The sequence below is a fragment of the Hyperolius riggenbachi genome, chromosome 6 (assembly GCF_040937935.1).
Source record: "Hyperolius riggenbachi isolate aHypRig1 chromosome 6, aHypRig1.pri, whole genome shotgun sequence".
NCBI classification, from domain to species: Eukaryota; Metazoa; Chordata; class Amphibia; order Anura; family Hyperoliidae; genus Hyperolius; species Hyperolius riggenbachi.
In genome coordinates, this window is record NC_090651.1 from 202,305,404 (window position 1) to 202,318,566 (window position 13,163).

At 45.9% G+C, this 13,163-nt stretch overlaps 1 protein-coding gene across 3 annotated transcripts in view; it reads left to right on the forward strand.

Moving 5' to 3' along the window:
- Positions 1-7,824: 7,824 nt before the first annotated feature.
- SC5D (sterol-C5-desaturase) overlaps positions 7,825-13,163 on the forward strand; it is a 36,735-nt gene continuing 31,396 nt past the window's right edge. The window contains exon 1 of one of the 3 annotated variants that reach the window (XM_068240303.1): positions 7,825-7,954. The gene's annotated coding sequence lies outside the window, so the exon portion shown is untranslated. Of the gene's footprint in view, positions 7,955-10,962; positions 11,141-13,163 lie in introns of those variants that run through there. The other 2 variants (XM_068240305.1, XM_068240304.1) reach the window with 2 other exon arrangements.

Sequence of the window (13,163 nt, forward strand, 5' to 3'; positions counted from 1 at the left end):
GAGGGGGGGGGGAGAGAAAGTGTGCCCACCGGTGACAGGTTTGACTGACTAAACCACTGAATGCAGCCAGCGCTTCTGTAAAAGAATGTATGTGTCAAGCAGAGGGGCTCAGGGGAATGGTTTGGGACAGTTGGAGAGCCGGGGAGGTGGGGGGGGGGGGGGTGAAGGTCACATGTCACTGAAGGGGATTGGGGGAAGGTTCCCCACCACTGTAGGTACTACTGTGCATTTCGGGAGGGGGGGCGCTTTTTTAAGTTTGAGCACCCCCCACTTAACGACCCTCTGCACGGCATTGGGTAGCAGTTATTATTTGCATTTTGAGACTAGCATTAAGGTGTTGCATCGCACCTACTACACTCTGACGTATTTACATAGAATCTACCCTATTAAATCAGGTGTATGTTTTAGAAGCTGCAGTAGAGCAGGTTCTATGGCAGTGGTGCATGTATGGTGGTATTGCCCAGTTGTGAGGGACTTCATGGTAGAGGTAGCCTCACTCATTAGTTCTGCCCTTAAATGGACCGTGTCTCCTGAACCCCTGATGTTATTATTGGGAGAAAAACTCTCTGGTTGGAAATTCCCCCACACAGATTAGCTCAGCATATAGCAAAGGCAGATAGGTTACATTTCACAAGGCAGTAACAGCAACCTACCCTATCTATTGAAGAAACGAAAGCCATAGTGAACGATATTCTTCTCTCTGAGTGACACATTCAAGGTGTTTACGAAGAACTGGCAACCTTGGGTTGCATATGCGGATAACACAGGGCTTCAATCATTAACCATCTTAGCGGTATGGACGAGCTCAGCTCGTCCATCACCGCCGATGGCTGCCGCTCAGGCCCTGCTGGGCCGATTTTGTTAAAATAAAGAGCAGCACACGCAGCCGGCACTTTGCCAGCCGCGTGTGCTGCCCGATCGCCGCCGCTCTGCGGCGATTCGCCGCGAGCAGCGGCGAAAGAGGGTCCCCCCAGCCGCCTGAGCCCAGCGTAGCCGGAACAAAAAGTTCCGGCCAGCGCTAAGGGCTGGATCGGAGGCGGCTGACGTCAGGACGTCGGCTGACGTCCATGACGTCACTCCGCTCGTCGCTATGGCGACGATCTAAACAAAACAAGGAAGGCCGCTCATTGCGGCCTTCCTTGTTTATTCTGGGCGCCGGAGGCGATCGGAAGAACGCCTCCGGAGCGCCCTCTAGTGGGCTTTCATGCAGCCAACTTTCAGTTGGCTGCATGAAATAGTTTTTTTTAAATTTAAAAAAAACCCTCCCGCAGCCGCCCTGGCGATCTTAATAGAACGCCAGGGTGGTTAAAGGACCACTATCGCGAAGAAATGTAAAATTTAAAATACATGTGAACACATACAGATAAGAAGTATGTTTCTTCCAGAGTAAAATGAGCCATACATTACTTTTCTCCTATGTTGCTGTCACTTTCAGTAGGTAGTAGAAATCTGACAGAACCAACAGGTTTTGGTCTGGTCCACCTCTTCATGGGGGAAATTTTATGATTTTCATGATAGTGTTCCTTTAACCCTTACGCTTTAAAAGTGCCTAGCACAACTGCAATGTGTGCCTTAATACCTGTGAGGGTCTGAACCCAATAATTTACTATACAAACTGTCATACACTATGCATATTCTTTCATTCTGATTCTGTGCTCCTGATTTTCCTTTATACTATGCTGTTTTATTGTAACATTACTTTTCTACCTAAGTTATTTACAGAGCCCCCAACATTCTGGGAAGGAGGGGCACTAGACACCAGGGAACTGTATAGGGGAGGAAGGGGAATGCACAACATGTAAAACTGGGACGTGGCTAGTTTATTAGGGGCGTGTCTTATTGTCCCTTTTTCCTGGCTCCAAAAGTTGGGAGGTATGTATTTAATCTGAAAAGTAGAGATCAGCAGCACCACAGAGAAGTATTAAAGCTCTTTATTGCATAAAAGAGATAAAGCCCAGGGACAGCGACAGACGCTGTTTCGGAGGTGAACTCCTTCCTCAAGCTGTATAGGCTCACTCCCTCACTTGGGTGCCTATCTACTACAGTTAACATGTATTTAATCTGATGCATTTAATTGCACTGACCCCATAATGTAGGGTGTCTGAAACGCTAGTTAACAATTGTTAAATTCACAGTAAAACTCTGAAATTAACACCACATAAAACAAAAACACATTTTAAAATAGTTGACGCTAACAACTACATACACTTTAACAGTTTCCACCGTAAGCCCTGGACTCAAAAAACGCACTATACAACCAATTCAAGTGAATCTTTAGAAATCGTATGGACTTAACAGACTTCGAAACACAATCACAAATCCTGGTACAAAAGTTCAAAGAAAAAAAAAATGTCCTAACAAACTGATTAAGGACACCCAATTTAGAGCAAAAAGCCTAAAATGACACATGACTACAACACTTGCAAAGAGGAAAATACAAATGTATTTTTTTTTATTTGGCACTACTTGCTTCTTCACCAGGTTTAGTACCTAACATAATGAAATAACGGACATTCTTAATAAGAGATGGGAGATCCTACATTGGGACCCTGTACCTTAGCTGACTCCTACCTTAGGCACCAACCCTGACCTTCAAAAGGACACAAAACCTTTTAGCACCCAGCTGACCAAAAGATAACACTGAAACTTACCTTATTTCATCCTACTAGGTGCATTTCCATGGTTATGCAATAGGTGCCAAGCGTTCATTTTACAATCCTGCTTGTTCAGAATAAGAATTGGTTTTAATTGCAAAATATGACAGGGTCGTACCTGGAATTAGCCTATGGCACAAACAGGGAACATACAAGACTTAAAGCAGGAGGCAAGACAATACTCAATAACAGCAAAGTAGCAGAAAGTAATGCATAAAAACCAGAAATCAGTGCATCAATAACGGGAACTGACAAGAAAAAAAAGTAGCAGCAGCCTAAGAGGTAAAGAAAGGGAGAATATTGGGGGGAGGGGGGGGGGGGGGTGTTTGTGGCGTGTAGGGATGATCGGAAAGTGCAAATTCTGTTCCGCCGGAATTCGCGGATTCCGCCAGCGCTGAATTCCGTCGCTATAAAAAATTCCGCCAGATTTTTGCGAAATTCTGTGGAATTCCGGCGGAAAAATTAAAATAATCGCAAATGGATCCTTGTTTATGCTATATGGTAGCCCATAGACCCTATTGACTGTTCCCTTAGTCCTTTTTCTCCCTCCTCCCTTCTCCCAAAGGGAGCAGGGTCTAGTCTTCCAGGGAATTGTAAGATTTTAAAAGCCAGCTTACATACCTTGGCTAGGAATTGAACCCAGGTCTAGTGCTCGGTAGGTAGCTCTCTTCACCACTATATCACCACCAACACTACATGCTGAAGCCAGCCTAGCATGTACCATTATGATATATCCAAGAGAAAAATGAGCTTGCTTAGGGATTTGTAGGATGTCAAAAGCCAACTCACATACATGGCCAGGCCCAGGAATTGAACCCAGGCCTACCGCTCTGTAGGCTGCTATCCTAACCATTATACCACCAACATGACACACTACAATGCTACATGCTGAAGTCAGTCTAGCATGTACCATTGTGATATATCCAAGAGAAAAATGAGCTTGCTTAGGGAATTGTAGGATTTCAAAAGCCAGCTTACATACATTGGCTGGGAATTGAACCCAGGTCTAGTGCTTGGTAGGCTGCTATCCTAACCATTATACCACCAACACAACACACTACAATGCTACATGCTGAAGCCAGCCTAGCATGTACCATTGTGATATATCCAAGAGAAAAATGAGCTTGCTTAGGGAATTGTAGGATTTCAAAAGCCAGCTTACATACATTGGCCAGGAATCGAACCCAGGTCTAGTGCTCGGTAGGCTGCTATCCTAACCATTATACCACCAACACAACACACTACAATGCTACATGCTGAAGCCAGTCTAGCATGTACCATTGTGATATATCCAAGAGAAAAATGAGCTTGCTTAGGGAATTGTAGGATTTCAAAAGCCAGCTTACATACAATGGCCGGCAATCAAACCCAGGCCTACCGCTTGGTAGGCTGCTATCTTAACCATTATACCACCAATGGGTAGATGTACAGAGGCGCCAGAAGAATAAAATATGCTAAAATGTTTAAAATATTCCAGTGGCGGTGGTAGACCAGCCACTCAGAAATAGACTCGATGCTGTCGCTTGTATTAAATACAATTTATTCACATACTCCACAAACAAATCTGCAACGCGTTTCACGGGCACAATCCCGCTTCATCAGGCATTCAACAAAAGGAGTATCACACGGCCGCAGGTCCAATACACTCTTGGCACCTCTGCCAAGCATGTATTGGACCTGCGGCGGTGTGATACTCCTTTTGTTGAATGCCTGATGAAGCGGGATTGTGCCCGTGAAACGCATTTCAGATTTGTTTGTGGAGTATGTGAATAAATTGTATTTAATACAAGCGACAGCATCGAGTCTATTTCTGAGTGGCTGGTCCACCACCGCCACTGGAATATTTTAAACATTTTAGCATATTTTATCCTTTTGGCGCCTCTGTACATCTACCCGTCAAGATATCCACCCTTGGTGGAAGGGTGATAAACCCTTTTTTCCTTCTTCAGAGAGCGACATCTTAATCCTGAGTGGGGACAGCTCTAATCTCCCCACCTGCCTATACAGTGGTTGCCTAAGCGGTAACCCATGTTTGTGAGTATATTACTTACTTGTCATGTTCCTCCTTGTTCCAATACATACTACACTATATTGGGCTCTCGGTTTCTCTGCTTTATCTATTATACCACCAACACTACATGCTGAAACTTTTTGGAGCAGACTTACTCCCTTCCTCCAAAAGACATACATACATCCATAGACTGACTTCAGCATGTAGCATTGCAGTGTGTTGTGTTGGTGGTATAATGGTTAGGATAGCAGTCTACAGAGCGGTAGGCCTGGGTTCAATTCCTGGGCCTGGCCAATGTATGTGAGTTGGCTTTTGACATCCTGCAAATCCCTAAGCAAGCTCATTTTCCTCTTGGATATATCATAATGGTACATGCTAGGCTGGCTTCAGCATGTAGTGTTGGTGGTGGTATAGTGGTGAAGAGAACTACCTACCGAGCACTAGACCTGGGTTCAATTCCTGGCCAAGGTATGTAAGCTGGCTTTTGAAATCCTACAATTCCCTGGAAGACGAGACCCTCCTCCCTCCGGGGGAAGGAAGGGAGGAGGGAGGAAGTCTATCGAGTAGAAATTCTTCCTGTTAGGCAGAAATCAGTTCGGTGGGGAAAAAAGAATTCAGTGGAATTTTATATTTTTGCGTGGAAATTCCACCTTAGCGCTATAGCAATTCCGTTCCGTCGCATCGGAACCGGAATCACCAAATTCCAGCCGAAATCGTGGAATTTATAATTCCGCGGAATCCAGCGACCATCCCTAGGAGTGAGTTCATGAGTTTGACAGCAGAGGGGAAGAATTTGTTCCTGTGCCTTGAGGTCCTGGTGGAGATGGCCCGGAACCTCTGATCTGATGGGAGCCGTCTGAAGAAACGGTTGCCTGGGTGGGAGGGATCGCTAGCTGTCTTCACTGCTCTGCAACCCAGTCTGGAGTTGTGGATGAGGTCAAGTGGAGGAAGAGGTTTTCCCAATGATCCTCTCCGCTGATCTGATGACCCTCTGGAGTTTGTATCTGTCACTAGCAGAAGAGCCAGCATACCAGACCAGGATGGATGAACAGAGAACAGATTCAATAGTGGCAGAGTTGAAGCACCTCAGAAGCTCTTGAGCCATACCAAACATCTTTAGTTGGCCAAGGAAGAATAACCTTTGCTGGGCTTTCTTTTGGATAGAGGCGGTGTTTACCTTTCAACTCAGGTCGTCGGAGATGGTTGTGCCCAGGAGGCGAACTCTGCATAATCTGTTGACTTCAGTGCTGTCAATGTAGATTGGAGGGGGTTTAAGGGAATGTTTCCTGAAGATCAACTAGACGATTTTGGCTATGTTAAGGACCAGCTTGTTCTCCTTGCACCAGTGGCATACTCTATCAACTTCCTGACGGCAGACCTGCTTGTGTTCTTGGTCACAAGGCCAATGATGGAGCTGTGTCAACTGCAGATTTTGCCGTGGAGGTGCAGTTGTTCATGTAAAGGCGTAAAGGATTTGTGCTTGCAAAGTAGAGCGGATACGATCAGGGTAGGCTTTTTCCGCCTTAGCCTGAACGAAGAGCAGCAACTGCGTCTGTGCTGAATCGCAATAGGTAAATATTTACCTTGCTGCTGTTCAGGGTGTCGCAGCACTGGATTGCCGGGATGGAGGAGGACAGGGGAAGCCTTTCTAGGATCCAAAGGCTTCCCCCTCCCGAGGTAAGTATCTCTCATAGGGTTTTGTTGGGCGTACGAGAGATAACGGCGCTGGAGACTTGGGCGCAGGATTCAGCCGGTATATGGCTGATCCTGCTGCCGCACAAGTCCCGGCCGTATTAAATACTATTCCCCCTCCAGGCCCCCATGGATAGTGGGGAATGAAATAATTTGGCCTACAGCTTTTTCTTTAAAAAGCTTAGATCTGTTCACCAAGTTGCTCCTCTAATTGTTTGAGCTCTCTTCAAACTAGCTTTTTGCTTTCTCTTTTTTTTTTTTATTAATATTGTCCTTATTCATAACTTATTTGGGGCTTCTAATGGTTCCCGCAGACATCCTGTGCCCATGCAGCCACTCACCGATGCTCCAGCCCCGCCTCCGGTTCACTTCTGGAACTTCAGACTTTAAAGTCTGAAAACTACTGCGCGTGTGCGTTGCCATGTCCTCGCTCCCGCTGATGTCACCAGGAGCGTACTGCGCAGGCACAGACCAGGGCAGTTTCTTGGGCAGTGCGGGCAGGGCGACCGCACTGGGCGCAGACCAGAAAGTAGATGAAGAGGGGCGCAGGCAGAAGGACATTACCGCTAGGGAGCTGGTGACAAGCAGTGCAGCCAAATGGAAGAAGAAAGAAGATTACCAGCGTGATCACCCTCCTTGACTCCTCCTAGGCTGCCTGCGTCAGACTTCAAGTCATCATCACGTCACCACCCTGTGATGACACCTGATGTCCTGTAGCGGTACTGCAGGCTGTCAGTACATGGAGGAGTTGGCTTTCTGGGCTCTCCTCGCCTGGGTGTTTTCTTGCTTCCTCCTGGATGAGCGTCTGGTCACTAGAAAGTAGACAGATCTACTTGTGACCTGTGGCTGTGTTTCTGTTCCTAAAGAGTAAGGGTTTCCGAGTCCACAGGGGTGGGGGGCGCAATTTTTACACCCTCGCCCTGGGTGCAATTTAGCCTAGAAACTGCCCTGGCACAGACCATACTGCGCAGGCACAGACCATAAGTTCAACTAATTTTCCCCCAACCCCCCTACAGTATCCCTTTAATTTGCTTCTTTTATTTATGCAATTCTCGTCATACAATTTTATAATACTGTAAGAATTACTGCAATTCCGCATCATTATGACTGTCAGGGGTTGTTTTCACTTCAGGCCACAAGATGGCAGCATGCTACCGAGTATAAGCAGGTTGTATGAGACTTGACATAAATATAGATTTTGCTTATCAACTCGATCCTACGAAAATAATGAACAGCTGGTTCACTGCGCTCCCCTCCGTTTCCCACAATTATTTCTCCTTTCTTTTTGCTCTATAGTCTGCTAACCAATTTACACTAGTGCATATAGTACCTGCCCGCAACCAAAATGGCACCGCATACTTCCTCCCTGATGGGTGAAATCACGCCCTATTCACTCCCTGATTGGCCCCGCGTCACATGGCCAAAACATCACGCTACACCGCTCCTCTCTGTGAGCCTGCTGGAACGCAGTATCTGCTTACTGATTGGTCTGACACTATCTCTCCACTAAATGGCACCATATCGTCCTGCACTTATTTATACAGTGTTCCTTGCTATGCATGTTAAAGGCGCTGAGCTTTATTCTACTCTGTCAAAGGTAATTCAACCTCCCTCTATTCACGCTACTGCTATTCCCTATTTGTGCTTCCCATATATAACGATTCCATGATCTAGTTGGATTACACCTTCCTTGTCTTGTCTACTTTCTGCATGCATAACGACCCCTCTCCCTGTCATCTCGGGCATATATGCACTAGAGCCGTATCCACTTTCAGCACCGTTTAGCACTTCATCGACCATTTTCCTGTGCATGCACTTTATACTTGCCATATTCAGTCAGCCAACTCAATTTAACACTATATTATTTATTTAATAATTATTTATTGATGTAGAAAACTATCCAATCACTTACTCGCACGCTATTTTGAACACCTGATATCCAAATATGCGTATAGGATTTCTCATTTGTTTTGCATGCATTTTTTTTTGTTTTTTTGCATTTAATTTTATTTGTGTCAAATTATTTTTTATGTAAAATTCAAACTTGTAAAATGATTTCTGCTATGTATATCCCTTATATGTGTATAATCATTATGCTTCTAGTATAGTAGAGTCCAGGGTATCTGGAACTCAACTAACCAGCATTCTCAACCAACCAGCACAAATCAGCGGAAATTCCTGTAAAACGTATTGAATTTTGGAGTTTTTATGTCTTAATAAATAGTGTTGTATTCCTGGCGTAGGCCCACCTCCTCCCATATTTTTTTTTTTTTTTTTTTTTTTTTTTTTTTTACTGGGTTTTAGTGTATCTAGTGTAATCAATCTGTTGGTGCCTCTGTTTACCATCACTTCAGCATTATACAGTAGAATCCCTTTATAATAAACTCCAAGGTGCCAGGAATATATATATATATTATACTCCTGAAATAGCAAGTTCTAATCTCCTCAGGCTTACTTAATGGAGTAGGGTGGCAGGGTGATCAATTGGACTGTATATGGTCTAGGGTAGGGGCCTCAAACTCGCGGGCCATTTGCGGCCCTCGATACAATATTTTGTGGCCATCGCCGGCAAAAGCTTCCTTATAGTTCGCTTCAGTGCTCCCAAGTAATCCGCCGCATCCCTGCCGCTAAACCAGGGCTGCAGAGCCCCCAAATCGCCCGGTGGGCAATCCGCCGCCATTTCCTGGAAGGGGCAGAGCTTTCAGCTTCAGCTCTGCCCCTCCTGACATCAATCGCCGCACGGATCGCCACCTCTCCCCGCCCCTCTCTGTGAAGGAAGAGTGAGAGGGGCGGGCAGAGGCGGCAATGCGCCGTGATTGGGAAATTCCTTATGCGGCCCAGCCTCATCCTGACTTTGCCTCCTGCGGCCCCCCAGGTAAATTCAGTTTGAGACCCCTGGTCTAGGGGAAGATGGTTTTAATACTCTGACCCCTTTAGGGCCCATTCACACTACAAAGTAACAAAACAGTAGTGCTTATCGCTACCGTATTGCGTGGGTGATTTTACCGAGATTAGCACAGTAAAATCACTGGACACCCTTGCGATTCCTGACAATCACAATCAACACTTTAAGCACTGTACCACGATTGCTCGAGAATCGTGGCAAAATGCTGCATGCAACAAGTTCGCGGCATGCCTGCAATTTGCGGCAGTTGCATAAGTGAGATCACTGCCATATAGTTACCAGTGCACTAGGGTTTTAAAAAGCGCTAGCAGGAATCGCCCTCTAATTGCCGTAGTGTGAGTGGGCCCTTAAAGTGTGCCTGAAGGGAAAGTGTTCAAATGGGTACTTACATAAAGGGAACCTAAACTGAGAAGGATATGATTTTTTTTTTTTCTTTTTAAAATAATACCAGTTGCCTGACTCTCCTGCTTATCCTGTGTCTCTAATACTTTCAGCCACAGCCTATGAACAAGCATGCAGATCAGGTGCTCTGACTGAAGTCAGACTGGATTAGCTGCATGCTTGTTTCAGGTATGTGATCCACTTAATACTGCAGCCAAAGAGATCAGCACGACTGCCAGGCAACTGGGATTGTTTAAAAGGAAACATCCACATCCCTCTCAGTTTAGGTTCCCTCTAAGTAGCGGAAAGACTCTCTGGATAATTTATGTACGTGTGCATTACAGCCACAGATAGTATCTAACCTCTCGTTATTCCGCGTAGCTGGCGCTGACAACACCAAGCCTTCAGGCTAACTCACGTGACCCGGTTGGAACCACGGATACCCGTCAAAGGGCAACGATTCTGGATGTCCCCTCACCAACGTTTAGTGCCGGGACCGCTGTTTCCCATCACACGCAGCAGCACGCTCACATACAGCAGGAGAGGGAGGAAGCGCACCGAGGCACGGGGAGGACAGGGACACCGCCCACTCGATCAGCGTCACCAGCTCACGTGACGCGTTTCATCCTATCGGATTTCCTCAGACATCTAGCCTTGGTAACTGAGCCTTCATTTTTATACACAAGGCGGAGAAGTATTGCATTCAAACTTGCGCATTAAAAACATGCCACTGAAACGTCCCAGTATATCTATAAGCACAGCAGGTCCACGCATATACTAAGGTATCACAGAAAGGCTTTTATATTTATGTCTTTATTTAGACCTTGCAGATAGAGACTTCCACGCTCATGAATCCAATAAGATTATTTTCTAAGCAATTGCTTAGTACTGAAACAGCGAGTTGGAGGGGGACAATGGAAGCCTCTAAATTTTAGAGGCTTCCATTGTCCCCCTCCAACTCGCTGTTTCAGTACTAAGCAATTGCTTAGAAAATAATCTTATTGGATTCATGAGCGTGGAAGTCTCTATCGGCAAGGTCTAAATAAAGACATAAATATAAAAGCCTTTCTGTGATACCTTAGTATATGCGTGGACCTGCTGTGCTTATAGATATACTGGGACGTTTCAGTGGCATGTTTTTAATGCGCAAGTTTGAATGCAATACTTCTCCGCCTTGTGTATAAAAATGAAGGCTCAGTTACCAAGGCTAGATGTCTGAGGAAATCCGATAGGATGAAACGCGTCACGTGAGCTGGTGACGCTGATCGAGTGGGCGATGTCCCTGTCCTCCCCGTGCCTCCGTGCGCTTCCTCCCTCTCCTGCTGTATGTGAGCGTGCTGCTGCGTGTGATGGGAAACAGCGGTCCCGGCACTAAACGTTGGTGAGGGGACATCCAGAATCGTTGCCCTTTGACAGGTATCCGTGGTTCCAACCGGGTCACGTGAGTTAGCCTGAAGGCTTGGTGTTGTCAGCGGCAGCTACGCGGAATAACGAGAGGTTAGATACTATCTGTGGCTGTAATGCACACGTACATATATCTATATAGAGGCGTGCAACTACAAAGCACACGGGTAGTAGGATGAGGATACAGTTTACACTCTATCAAGCTGTCACTTTTGCTGTGGACTACTAAATGGGCCCGAAGATAACTATATATATTTCTCAGCGCAAGTCTTTACAAGGAGTGCGCTCCAGGACTGTGGTTATTATTCATACATGGTATAGGTGCCCTGTCGGTCAGCCGTAGTGGTTTTAGGGGGGAATTTTTAAATGTCAGTGAATTGTTGTACGCAAATTTGAATAATAAATAGCATTGGAATTTAATTGAAGATATGCCATGTGCTCTCTTATCTTGTGTATGATGGTAAGCTATATTGGAGTTGAAACCCTAGAACACCAGGGAAGCCATAAGGGGGAGGTAGGGGGAAAGCGCTAAACACTAGAGAACTGTATAGGGGAGCGTGGGGGGCACTAGACACCAGGGAACTGTATAGGGGAGGGAGAAGAACCACTTGACACTGGAGAACTGTATAGGCATTTGAGGGGAGCCATTAGACACCAGGAAACTTTATAAAGGAAGGAAGGTGGCTACTAGTCATTGAGGTTGGCTTGCTCCCAGTGTTCAATTTCAGCCCACTTTGTATTTCAGTTTGTCCCCCCCCCTGACATAGACAGATAGACAAGCAGACAGCTTACCACTGGTATGGCAGCAGCATAAGGAGAGCAGGCAGGGCCAGGAAAGAAAGCAACAAATAACCATTTATTGGTGGGGTACACACACTTGCAGGTCTCCAGTCTGTGTCAACAGCAAGCAGAGGGAGAGTAAAGCTCAACACACACCATACAATCTTGGTTGTACAGATTTACCAAATCTATGTAGTATAAGAGCCAACAGATTGAAAATACCTTGAATGATTGATTGGATAAGCTCTAATCTTGGGTAAACACTATGAGATTTTCTGGCCGATTTACTGTCAGATCGATTATTTCCAACATGTCCGATTTGCTTTCCGATCGATTTCCGAGCATTTTCTGATCAATTTCCTATTAAAGTGCACGGCAATCGATCGGAAAGCAAATGCTACATTAAAGTGGTAAGATTGAACCATCAAGATTGTGTGGTGTGTGTTGAGCCTGAGTAAGATTTGCTCAATTAACTAGCGTAGAGCTCAACAGTCTGTGCATATGAGTCTCTGAAATTCACAGTCCCATGCAATTAGTCTTTTTATCCCAGCTCTGATATCCACAGTTTAACCATTTCAGCCCGCGGGTATTTTTCACCATATGGACGAGCGGAATTTTCACCTGTCAGCGCTCCTCCCATTCATTCCCCAATAACTTTATCACTACTCATCACAACAAAATTATCTATACCTTGTTTTTCCGCCACCAATTAGGCTTTCTTTGGGTGGTGAATTATGCTGAGAATTTTTATTCTAAATGCATTATGATGGGAATAATAAGAAAAAAATGGAAAAAATTCATTATTTTTCAGTTTTCGGCCAGTATAGTTTTAACTACTTTACGACCGGCTCACACCAATGGGCGTGGCTGTGGCAGCAGCCCCAGGACTGCCTAACGCCAATTGGCGTCAAGTCCTGGGGCTGCAGTTTCCCAGGGAACGAAGTTCCGTGATTAGCCTGCTAGCCGCCGAACGCGGCTACCAGGCTGCTTGTAAACGAAAGGGGAAAGAAATGCCCTTTGTTTACATGCGTACAGCGCTGCGGTCTCCAGCAGCGCTTTACAAGATCGGCGATCCCCAGCCTGTCATAGGCTGATGCCTATGAGAGCCGGAGAGCAGGACGGATCGCCGTCCTGCTCAATTCTTTAGGCAGGCAGAGGGGAGGAGGGAAGTAGAGGGGCAGCGGCAATGAGACCCTCTAAGAGGCTGAAGAAGAAAAAATAAATAAAAGTGACCTCGGCGATCGGACCCCTCCGGCAGCATGTCCCCTTAGGGACAAAAAGAGGTGAGTCCGCTCGCCATACTCCTTAGCTGGGCTGTGCAGGAGGCTGAAAAGCC